Source organism: Trichechus manatus, unplaced genomic scaffold (genome assembly GCF_000243295.1).
Source record: "Trichechus manatus latirostris isolate Lorelei unplaced genomic scaffold, TriManLat1.0 scaffold00078, whole genome shotgun sequence".
Lineage (NCBI taxonomy): Eukaryota > Metazoa > Chordata > Mammalia > Sirenia > Trichechidae > Trichechus > Trichechus manatus.
The window spans coordinates 10,184,750-10,198,280 of NW_004444014.1; positions in this window are offsets into that span (position 1 = coordinate 10,184,750).

The following is a 13,531-nucleotide window of genomic DNA, read 5'->3' on the forward strand; positions in this document are numbered from 1 at the left end:
CTTCATTTGATGTTTTAGGGTTTCAGGATTGTTGTATTCTCTGTTTGGCTTAGTTTTTCGGATCTTTGCTGTGGAGGGACGACATGGTGCTTCTGCCTAGAGCGTCATTTTTTGGATTTTCTATTTCTTTATTATGGTAAATATATATTTAACAAGACATTTGCCTTTTGAACAATCTTCACATGCATACTTCAGTGACATTAATTATGTTAATCATGTTTCCCCAAAAATATTCTCATATAGTAAATTTACTTTTTATCTTTCTTTAGAATGTTTTATGGATTATGCCTTTCTAACATCTTCCACATAATTGCCAGCTATGAACTTGATCTTTACTTCATATCTAAGAGCACATGGAAAGAGGTAAACTCTCATGTGACTGTCTGTCCTACCTTACCCTTTTCAGTTGACATCAGATAAATTGCACCATCTCTTGCCCACAGCAATATGGTTTCTACTCTATACTTTCACTTCTGAATACATGAAACCCAAAGTTTTATTAAATAATACCTATTTCTATTTTCTAAGATTTCTAAGTAGTTGATTTTTTTTCTCTGCTGTTAAATTATGAGCTCTTAATTTAAGAACCATGTTTTCTTCTTGTATGCTATCTTTTCTTTTACTCTCATACTTTGTTGTTAGATGCTGTCATGTCAGTCTCCGACACAGGGCAACCCCATGCACAATGGAATGAAATGCTGCCTCATCCTGTGCCATCTCCATGATCCATTGCAGCTTGGACTGTTGTGATCCACAGGGTTTTAATTGGCTGATTTTCAGAAGTAGATCACCAGGCCTTTCTTTCTAGTTCATCTTGGTCTGAAAGTGTCACTGAAACCCGTTCAGCATCATAGCAACACGTAGTCTCCACTGATGACATGTGGTGGCTACACTTGAGGATGATTGGCTAGAAATTGAACCCCAGTCTCCTGCACGGAAGGCAATAATTCTACCACTGAACCAACATTGTCCCTTCTTACATACTAGGTGCTTTAAAATATAGGTAGACTAAAAGGCATTTTCCATAAATACGTAATAAGCTTCTAATCACACCAAATAAGAGAGAGAATAGGTCCCAAGAAAGCAATTATGTGTTTAGTTTCAGCCAGGAAAAATTCTGAAGATGCCACGTCCACAGTTACCACAGTTATTACTTTGACCCAGTGGTTAGTCTCCTTTTCTGTCTTCGTTTCCTTCATCTTCTCTACTCTCCATCAGTCCCTTCTCATCACTAGGCAGTCAACCTAAAGAAGATATTCCTATGGCTGAAGTTTCTGCTTTGGGGATCATAAAGCTGTCATCTAATAATTTAAGGACTTCTTGGAATTTATTTGGTTGTAAGATATAGCTTGATAATTACAGCCATGTAAGGCAGCAAAATATTGAGGGTACGTTCAAAGTTAGTCTCACATCTATTATTTTATCTCCTTGCAGTCGTATCCTTTAGGATGGTCCGAAGATCTGGTTCACACTGTTTTTTTTAAATGTATTGCCCTTTAATTATACTGGTATTTCGTCTCCCATATTTCTTTTTGACATTGATTCTGATAGCCATGTCTGAATTTTTCTCTTTAAGATTATGGGTAGAAAATACATGAAATGAAGAGGCACGTGTAATGGTCCATTGTAATACAAGTTGGGGAAAAAAATCTCACACTTTTTCCTTCCTGATTTACTCTGGCATGAGCCATTTTATGATATTTTTGTCATCTTTTCTCTTTCAACTTCTTGCATCTATCTTTCACTCCTTCTATGTTCAGGCTTCTTTGTCCTGTTGAGTTTTCTTTTCCTATAGAACTTTGTTATAACAGAAGGACAACTCAAGATATTACCATTCCAGAAGCATTTGCAATTTTGGTCTCCTCTAGATTGACATTATTTAAGACAAAAGGAATGTATCTCCAAAGAGAAAAAATGATGATGCACTGAAAAAGATGAAAACTTAGTGATAGGGATGCCTTTTAGTCTGAGAGATTATCTTAAACTCCTAAATCATTTCAAAAAAGGCAGCACCATAGCCTATATAACGCCAGTTCCATCATCCCAGTAAGATTTGGGGAACTGTGTTTTGATGTAAGAAATCCATGAAGAGGTAGCTCATGCATCCAGAAATAGAGGTTTTCTCAGAAAGTGGCTTCCTAGACCCAAACATGAGAATGGAAGAAATTGTCCCTTTCACCCACAAAGGAAGTCCACCATGCCCAGAGAAATGGTTACCTACTGAGTCTCAAAATGCAGGCATTATACTTGTCATGAAAAATGTTATAACCTTGTTGTTTGTGATTTTAATTAGTTTTTCCAAACACATGACAAACTAAATTGAGTAAATCAAACTGACCTTTAAATTTCTAGAATTATAGCCTATTTAAATGTCCATAATGCTGTAATAATAACCGAAGTTAATAACCATTCCACTCTCCTCCCTGAGAGGCTCTCTGGGTGATACACAATGCTATTAATTTTGGCATGATTACAAATTATTCCCATAGTTCAGGTTTAATACAGTATTGATGTTGTTATTAATATAGATTTGTCAGTAAAGATACAAAACCAAGACAGTCCCAGGTAATGTTAGTTTTAAAGTTAAAAAGAAAAAAGAAAAAAAAAAAAAACCTTATGTTGAGGAAAGTAGGAAAAACCTGTAAGACCGGAGTTTCATTATAGGATATTTGCCCTGGCATGGGAAAGGATTCAAAATGATAAAACAGCAAAAAAGGCACTGGGAGTCTATCCGTTAGCAATTTGAGTTTTGTTGTTGTTGTTTTTAAAGTGTATATTTGGTCTTTGCTGTATTTTTCAAACTTTCTTGGTGGATTGATTAAATCATCTAACAATTCTACAAGGATTGTCAAAAAGTAAGTTTAGGAGGTTAATCATCAGGGTTGAGTAAAGAGTATCATAACTTCTCTCACAGCACACAACTTTGTGAAGCACGTGAGACTGAATGTAAAGTAAGCTAGCTATAATCGTGTGACTTGGAGTGAAGAAGAGAAAATGAGTATGTGTTCTGGGTTCTCTAGAAAAGCAAAACTAGTGAAGCATCTATATGTATATATTCATATGGTTAAGAGATTGCTGCTAACCAAAAGGTCAGCAGTTTGAATCCACCAGCTGTTCCTTGGAAACACTATGGAACAGTTCTACTCTGTCCTATATGGTTGCTATGAGCTGGAATTGGCACTTCAGCAATGGGTGTGTATATATATATATACACATACACACATACATATATATATGCATAGAGAGAAAGAGGTTTATATCAAGGAAATGGCTCATGTGGTTGTAGCAGCTGGTAAGTCCCAACACCGTGGGTCAGACAACAGGCTGCAGAGGCCAACAAATCCCAAGATCAGAAGGTAAGCTGACAAGCTGCTGGCTCACAGACTGTGGAGGCTGACAAATCCTAAGGTCAGCAAGTAAGCTGGCAGACCACTGGCTCACAGACTGTAGAGGCTGACGAATCCCAAGATGGGCAGGTAAGCTGCTAGCTCAAGTCCAAAGAACCAGTGATCAGAAGAACAGGAGCCAGCTGCAGGATCCAGAGCAAGCAAAAGCCAGCAAGCTTTACCAGAAAGTCCATCTATATTGGATGCAGACCACAACCTCAAGGAAACTCCCTTTCAACTGACTGGCAGCTCATAACAGATCTCATCATGGAGGTGATTACACTGTGTCAGATCTCATTATGGAGGTAATTACATCATTACATAGCTCCAAACTACTTCATAACTGCCAAACCACTGAGAATCATGGCCTACTCAAGTTGACACACAACCTTAACCATTACAGTCTACCCCTTGTCAACCTGACATTTGTACATATCTCTAAATAAAGACAACTATAAAGTCATACTTACACCTAACATGATACAACTACCATGGGTACAATAAAAAATGCACTAGCCCTGTTTACATCTTATATTTTATGAAAAAAAAAAAATCTGTTGCCGTCAAGTCAATTCTGACTCATAGCAACCCTACAGGACAGAGTAGAACTGCCTTATATGGTTTCCAAGGAGCAGCTGGTGGATTTGAACTGCTGACCTTTTGGTTAGCAGCCGAGCTCTTAACCACTGTGCCAGAAGAAAACAAAAATATTTGATACACACATACAAGGAAGAAATATTTGTTAACAATTATAGTCCTCATTTCTACAACTGTTCATGCAGTAGTAACTGGTATTTAGACATACCTTCTTCCACCATCCATTTTGTATTCCCTTTACCCTCAGCAAGCACCTCAGCTAGTTGTGGTTCTTTGCCTGGTGGGGTGACTCAAACCTTCATTCCTGAAGGGTCTGGGTCATTAGTAGTCATGTCAGAATTGGGTTGCTATAGTTTTCCATTGACTTTAACCATAGGACATGGTAGTACTAAGAGATGTCCTAAGAGATCTCCTATATTCCAGACATACTCTTCTTTACCTCCATTATGAAACATCAATCCAATTTCCTCTTGTTGATCAGGATCTATCACACCATCCAGTACAGTAACTCCCTTCTTTGACTGTTGATCCAGAGGCATGAGGAGCCCAAAGTGGCCAGGCGGCATTCTTAACTTCCAGTTCAATGGAATCTGTGTTGTGTCTCCTGGTGGGAGCATTCCTTCTTTTGAACTAAGACCTATAGATCCGCAGAGCATAGGATCACGGGAACAAGAAGCAACAATTTTGCGAGTGGGTTACTAGAGTAATAGTGAGTTGTGTCAATCCCATTTCCACCACTTGATTCCTGGACCCATGAATCCTGGCTATGGGACAAACAGCACCATATATCAGACTCTGGTATAGAGCATATACAGTCTCCTGAAGAGCGATACCCCAACCCTTCAAAGTATTGCCACCTAGGTAGCACCATAATTGTGTCCTTAGAAGGCCATTCCATCGTTCTGTCAATCCAACTGCTTCAGGATGATGGGGAACATGGTAAGACCAGTGAATTCCGTGAGCATGAACCCATAGCCAAGCTTCATTTGCTGTGAAGTGAGTCCCTTGATCCAAAGTAACGCTGTGTGGGATACCATGACAATAGATAAGGCATTCTATAAGTTCGTGAATGGTAGTTTTAGCAGAAGCATTGTATGCAGGGAGGGCAAATCCATATCCAGAGTAAGTGTCTATTCCAGTAACAACAAAACAGTGCCCTTTCCGTGATGGAAGCAGTCCAATATAATCACCTGTGACCAGGTTGCTGGCTGATCACCTCAAGGAATGGTGCCATATCGAGGACTCAGAGTTGGTCTCTGCTATTGGCAGACTGGGCACGCAGCAGTGGCCATAGCCAAGTCAACCTTAGTGAGTTGAAGTAATGTTGCTAAGTCGATGCATAACCTCCACCTCTGCACACATATCCACTTTGTTCATGAGCCCATTGGGCAATGATGGGAGTGGCTGGGGAAAGAAGATGACTGATTTCCACAGAATGCATTATCTTATCCACTTGATTTTTAAAATCCTTCTCTGCTGAGGTCGCCCTTTGGTGAGCATTCACATGAGACGCAAATATCTTCACTTCTCTAGCCCATTCAGAGAAGTCTATCCACATACCTCTTCCCCATACTCCTTGTCACCAACTTTCCAGTCAAGTTCCTTCCATGTCCCTGACCATTCTGCCAAACCATTGACCACAGCCTATGAATCAGTATACACTCGCACATCTTGCCGTTTATCTTCCCGAGCAAAGTGACCAACCAGGTGCACTGCTTGAAGTTCTGCCCATTGGGAGGATTTTCCTTCACTACTGTCCCTCAGGGAGGTCCCAGCAACGGGCTGCAGTGTTGCCACTGTCCACTTTCGAGTGGTGCCTGCATATTGTGCAGAACCATCTGTAAACCACATACAAGTTTTTTCTTCTTCAGTCAACAGAATGAAAGAAACTCCCTATGAGACCATAGGGCAGGCTAGGAGATGGAAGTTAATGTGACAGGAGTGGAGACCATGGGCATTATGGCCACTTCCTCATGCAACTTACTTGTGCCTTCAGGTCTTTCTTGGGCCTCATCTTGTACATAACACTTTCATTTAATGATAGAGTGCTGCTGTGCATGTCTGACTTGATGACTCTGTGGGTCTGAAAACATCCAGTTCATGATGGGCAGTTTAGGCCACACAGTGATGCAGTAGCCCATAGTTAAGCATTCAGTCTCTAATAAGGCCCAGTAATGGGCCAAATGCTATTTCTCAAAAGGGGAGTAGTTATCTGCAGAGGATGGCAGGGCTTTGCTCCAAAATCCTAAGGGTCTGCACTGTGATTCACCAATAGGGGCCTGCCAAAGACTCCAAACAGTGTCTCTATCTGCCACCAATACTTTAAGCACCATTGGATCAGCCAGATCATATGGCCAGGAGGCAGAGTAGATACCATGATAGTAGATAAGGCATTCGCAGTAGCCTGAACTTGTTGCAGAGCCTTCTTTTGATCTGGACCCCACTTAAAACTAGCAGCTTTTTGATTCACTTGATAGCTAGGCCAGACTAGCACACCCAAACATAGGATATTTTGCCTCCAAAATCCAAAGAGGCCCACCAGGTGTTGTGCCTCCTTTTTAGTTGTGAGAGGGGCCAGATACAATAACTTATCTTTCACTTTAGGAGTAGTATCTTGACATGTCCCACACCACTGGACCCTAGAAGTTTCACTGAAGGGGAAGCCACCTGAATTTCTGTCAGATTAACTTCTCACCCTCTAGCATGAAAATGTTTTACCAGTAAGTCCAGAGTCACTGACACTTCTTCCTTACTATGCCCAATAAGTATAACGTCATCGATATAATGGACCAGTGTGACAGCTTGTGGAAGGGAAAGGCCATCAAGATCTCTGCGGACTAAATTATGACATGGAGAGTTGATATAGCCCTAAGATAGGACACTGAAGGTGTATTGCTGGCCTTGCCAGCTGAAGGCAAACTGCTTCTGGTGGTCCTTCAAAACAGGTATGGAGAAAAAGGCATTAGCCAGATCAATAGCTGCATACCAGATACCAGGAGAAGTATTAATTTGCTCAAGCAGTGAAACTACATCTGGAACAACAGCTGCAATTGGAGTCACCACCTGATTAGGTTTTTGATAATCCTCTGTCATTCTCCAAGATCCAACTGTTTTTTGCACAGGCCAAAATAGTGAGTTGAATAGGGATGTGATGGGAATTACCATCCTGCATTCAAGTTCTTGATGGTGGCAGTAATCTCTGCAATCCCTCCAGGAATGCAGTATTGCTTTTGATTTACTATTTTCCTAGGTAGGGGCAGTTCTAATGTCTTCCACTTGGCTTTTCCTACCATGATAACCCTTACTCCACTTGTCATGGAGTCAATGTAGGGGTTCTGCCAGTTGCTGAGTATATCTATTAAAATTATTCATTCTGGAACTAGGGAAATCATTGCAGGATGGGTTCAGGGACCCACTGGACCTACTGTGAGAGGGATATGAGCTAAGACTACATTAATATCCTGACCTTCATATGCCCCCACTCTGACTGGTGGGCCACAGTGACATTTTGGGTCTCCTGGAATTAGTGTAAGTTCAGAGCCAATATCTAGTAATTCCCAAAATGTCTGATTATATCCTTTTCTTCAGTGAACAGTCACTCTCACAAAAGGCTGTAGACTCCTTTGGGGAAGGCTAGGAGAAAGGTTAACAGTATAAATTTTTGGTAGTGTAGTGGGATCCTTCCTCAAGGGGACCCAGCCTCCCCTTCATTCAAAGGGTTGTGGGTCTGTAAACTCACTCAAGTCTGGGAACTGATTGAAGGGCCATGACTCTATTCTGGTGATTCCAGTTAGACTGTTGTTCTCTTGATCTAGAATTAATTCACTTGTACAGATCAAGTAAATATTTAGTAGCTTTCCTATCCATCTTACTCCTAGGAACACCATGACTAAGTAGTCAATGCCATAAATCCATATGAGTCAGATTATTCTGATTACTGCTTTGATTCTGCTGTCCATACAGAACCCATGTCCACCTTGTCTTTATTGATTGTGTGCTACAACTTGGCCTCTACCACCACGGAGCCCAATCAGCCTCATTGTAGTTAGGTGTTTTAATTCAGTTAGAGCAGTTCCCACTGTCAAATCTGACTTACATAAAATAGCAATTACAGCAGTCTTCAAGGATGCTAATGCTCCTTCACAAATTTGTCCCTCACCATTGTGGTAAAAGGTGTGTCCTCTGGGCACTCTATGCATGGATCTGTGGGTCTAACCTGATAAATCCACTCTAACATGCCATTTTCCCTAAGCCTTTGGATACTTTCTCCTACACTATATCAAGGCAAATCTGGTACTTCAACTTGATTTAGTGTAGGCCACTATTCCTAACCTCTGGAGCTGAAACATTGAATGAAGAATCTGGGTTTAGTGGGCCCATATCAATAAACTCAAAGTGATCCATCAATGTTCCTTGCACCATTATCCCACACCCTTAATAGTCATTCCCACACGTATATCCCAGGTTTCTGTTTGTACATATTAGAAAAGTCAAGCAGTGCTTTTGTAGTGCGGCATACTTCCTCCTGGGTCACACTTTGTACTTCACATTTTGGGGCTCGCTGGAACTTAAGTCTAGTTATAGGTCTAGAAGCCAAAATGGATGATGGGGATGTGTTTTGAGAACATTCAGCATTGTCTTGTAAGTCATCTGTCTCAGACGATGCCCCAGGCAATGACTCAGAAAAAGGTTCTTCAGATACAGCCGGGTTAATCTCATCAGATGGTGGTGAAGGGGTAATGGTTTTACTGAGGAGGGTGGCTTAGCAGACAAAGATGGAGTAATCTCTTCAGATGGGAGTGAGAGGGCTGGTTCTGTTGGAGGGTGTGATTCAACAGAATTTAGGGGCTCAGTGTCTCCAGTTTCCTGATTATCTGCCAATACGTCCCCATCCCAAGTTTCAGGATCCCATTTCTTCCCAATCAATGCCCTCTCTTTAACTTCAGACACCACTCAAGGTTGGAAATTCATTTGACAATGTAATTCAGCCTCTCTTATGATAAGACTTTAGGTTTGGTTTTCGGCAATATCAGCTTCATTACTCCAAGAAATAAGACTTTTTTCAAGGCATAAGTGGAAATTGGGAATAGTTTATGTGGCTCTTGAGCTTTAACTCTGAAGCTCTGAGCTCATCTCTTTCTTTCATCACTTTGTCCAGTGAAAGTAGTACCAACCAACCAGCTTCCTTATACTTCTCATTACGACAAAACTGTAGAAAGATATCAACATGTGATCACCCAAAGCTTCACCTCTCAACAATACCTGATCTATTGATGGTGATATTTTGCATACTTCTATTGCCACCTCATGGTGATATTTTTCATATTTCTATTGCCGTGCCCTCTTTACTACTGGAAGCAGAGTCATCAACATGTTTACGACTAACCAGAGTTGAAAATCTATTGAGAAAACTCATCCTTATAATTTTATTTCTCTTGAACCACTCTTGGTACCAAATGTCTTAGGCTGGGTTGTCTATAGAAGCAAAACCACTGAACCAGAGAGAGAGAGAGAGAGAGAGAGAGAGATTTATATCAAGGAAATGGTCACACAGTTGTTGAGGCTGGAAAGTCCCATGTCCATGGCTCAGGCTGGAGGTTTCTCCTGACTCAGGTAGCTGAAGGCGCTGGCAAAACAAAGATTGGCAGGTCAAACAACAGGCCACTGGCTCACAGACTACAGAGGCTAACAAATCCCAAGATCAGCAGTTAAGCTGTTAGCTAGAGTCCCATGAATTGGAGGTCAGATGAACAGTTGTCAGTTGCAGGATCCAGAATGAGCAAAAGCCAGCAAGCTTTACCAGAAAGCCTACCTATATTAGATGCAGGCTGCACCCCAAGGAAACTCCCTTTCAACTGATTGGTGGCTCATAACAGATCTCATTGTGGAGTTGATTACATTATATCAGGTCTCATTATGGGAGTAATCACATCATCACATAGTTACCAAACTACATCATAACTGTCAAACCACTGGCAATCATAGTCCAGCCAAGCTGACACACAACCTAAACCATCACAGCGGTCTAGCAAAGTAGAAAAGAGTTCTGGCTGAACCCAAGTGTGAACTTGGATTGAACCTTTGGCCTTATTTTTGCTTGTAAATTACTAAGCATCTCTATGTAAGATGCTTCATCTGAAAGGTTTCATTAGTAGTATTACTTAGAAAGTTTGTGAAAATTAAGTGAGATAATACATGAAAAGTGTTTAATGGTACCTGGCCCATAGTACATGTTCAATACATGTAAGTTCTTATCAGCAGGTTACCATAACGTACAAAAGTAGACTTTCATCATTATATTTTCATTCTCTGAGAAATAAAATAATTGCCATAAGAACTCAAAGTTAGTAAAAATTTGTGATGGGATTAAGCCATGTCATTTCCAATTACTAAATCAGTCACCATGCTGTCCCATCTCCTTTGATTGTTTTCAGAGGTATGATCCCAGGTAAAGTGTAAATGGGAGTTTGATATTTTTCCATGTAAAAATTACGTTTCTAAGACTTCTCCTTTCGGTGATTCAAATCAACGAATACTATAGGGCAATTAGAAAAGCTGAACAAAATATTTTCTGCTTAAATATATCAGACAGCTACAATGAAGTGGAAATGATAGGTCAAATATTGGGAGAGGTTTGCCCAACATTGGTCTGTTTTTCCCTTAGAAGGGTCTGCTGATGTGAGGAGAGGCCGTTGAGAAGGTGCCTGATACTATTCTTTCTACTTTTGTATATATTTGAAATTTTGTATGATGTACAAAGTTTAAAAAAAAAAAGCTTCCTACTAATGTGCCCTAATCCACATTTTCAACTCAATCTCCTTCTGTTCATTGATCCTAGAACACTATTTGCTACTTCCTTTGTCTGCAATGTCCAATTTTGAACTCTCTACATAACAAGATATTTAATTTTTTTCAAAACCCAGTCATTTCCTCCAGAAAGTCAAGGTACCACCACAAATGAAAGTATCCTTACTGTGTTCACTTCCACTTACTTTGACCTTCCCATAACAATGAATATATTCCCTTCACATATGTATATTTGAGTATACGCTTGTGAATTTACTAGTATTTTAGCTTTTTGAGAGAAGGGTTTATGACTTGTGCATATTTTTATCTCCCTGCTGTGACAAATACAACAGCCACAACAATGTACTCAAATATACCAGAAATCATGAAGATGGAACAGAACAAGGCAACGTTTTATTCTGTTATACGTAATCAGGTCACCATGACTTATTATTAAGAGCTGACTTAATGACAACTAACAACAACAACATGATAAACAGAGGGATGAATTAAGTTTTGTGGAGCCTAAGGCTTATGCAATTGGAGGATCTCGTTAATACAAATAATACACAAATCCAAATAAAAAGTTAGGTAGAGGGCTTTTCATTCAAGTGAAAACCTTCTGCTCCAATAGCTCTACAGTAAATCTATTTTTGGCCAAACACACTGCACAAAGTGTTTGATTTGCCAAATTAATCCTCATTGAGGGTACCATGTTCACCAATGTTCCCAGATGTTTTCTCGGTTATATTTAAGAGTTTCTTCTCCTCCTCTATATCTGTTGTTGTTAGGTGCAGTTGAGTCATTTCTGACTCATAACAACCCTATGTACAACCAAAAAAAACTCTGGTCCTGTGCCATCCTCACGATTGTTGTTAAGCTTAAGCCCATTGTTGCAGCCACTTTGTTAATCCATCTCTTTGAGGGTCTTCCTCTTTTTTGCTGACCCTCTACTTTACCAAGCATGATGTCCTTCTCCAGGAACTGATCCCTCCTGATAACATATCCAAAGTATGTGAGACGAAGTCTCACCATTCTTGCTTCTAAGGAGCATTCTGGCTGTACTTCTTCCAAGACAGATTTGTTCGTTCTTTTGGCAGTCCGTGGTATATTCAGTATTCTTCTCCAACACTACAAGTCAAAGTCATCAATTCTTTGGTCTTCTTTATTCACTGTCCAGCTTTCACATGCATATGAGGTGATTGAAAACTCATGGCTTGGGTCAGGTGCACTTTAGTCTTTCAGGTGAGATCTTTGCCTTTCAACACTTTAAAGAGGTCTTTTGCAGCAGATTTGCCCAATGCAATGCATCTTTTGATTTCCTGACTGCTGGTTCCATGGGTGTTGATTGTGGATCCCAATAAATGAAATCCTTGACAACTTCAATCTTTTCTCCATTTAACATGATGTTGTGTATTGGTCCAGTTGTGAAGGTTTTTGTTTTCTTTATGTTGAGGTACAATCCATACTGAAGGCTGTGGTCTTCTATCTTCATCCATAATTCCTTGAAGTCCTCTTCACTTTCAGCAAGTAAGGTTTTGTCATCTGCATAACGCAGGTTGTTAATGAGTCTTCCTCTAGTCCTGATGCCCTGTTCTTCCTCACATTGTCCACTTTCTCGGATTAATTGTTCAGCATACATCTATATCTAGACCTGAAAATAAGATGAAACAGATGAAGTGACACCGCTGGTCCCCACATCTTACATTCTGGGCCTCCTCATCACTCTCACATATTTTTTTTCCTTTGAAAGTGATTAAATCTTGGATATGCAGCCAAAGAGAGTAACATCTTTCTAAGAAAAGTGAGCCTACAAACACATGGTAAAGCAGGGCATAATAAAAAGTATGACCCCATTTTGACGTTTGACTACTGATAGTTTTCAAACTCTACTACCTCCCTCCTCCACTTCTGCCCCACATACTGGCAAACTGATAAGAAAGCTTGGTGCGCCCTTCTTCAGCATCAGCAGGAAGTTCAAATAATGCAAATCCTGGCTCCTGTGTGCATGGGGCCCCTCACCCATGCTCCACCCACTAACCACAATAAAATCCCAAGTTAGCTTCCCTCTCCTGCTCTCTCAAGCTATTTTCAGACCTGCTTGGGAAACTGCCCTGCTCTCCCCAAATATTAAATATTTAATAGTAAAACTTTTCATACCCTTTTAGGGTGTGTGTGGAATCATCAGTCTCACATCCAAATCAAGTTTTGGGTGGGAGACTTATCCCGTATCTGCAGATGACAACGTGGAAAAAAATTTTCCTTGAATGTAGGAAAAATTGAGTTATTCCGTGGAGGCTTGAACACAGGGCACATTTACGGAAATTTTGGGAGAAACTATTATAGAAGTAGATTGTTGGAGGCACACAAATTCCAGGCTAATACATATAGATTTTATTCTATAGGCAGGAGAAATTCCTTGAAGAGAATTGGCCAGTAAAGTGACATTATTTGATTTATTTCAAAAAGTAATAAAATTCCCTTTAGGAACATGGATTTGACTGGTGCGTGCTAATTGAGAAGTCTGTGATGTCCCTCAAAATGGAGATGGACACAAGAGAGAACATCGGGGACCTCAACAATACAGAACCTGGAAGAGAAAGGGACAGCACTGGGGAAACCCCTAGGTTGTAGATGCTGGCTCCAACAAGGGCTGCAAATTGACACACAGTGTTCAAAGCGCATATTAATTTCAGGCTGGGCTGATGGAATCAGGTGGGTGGGTCCTGAGTGCAAGGATTCAGTCTGTCATCCATCAGAAG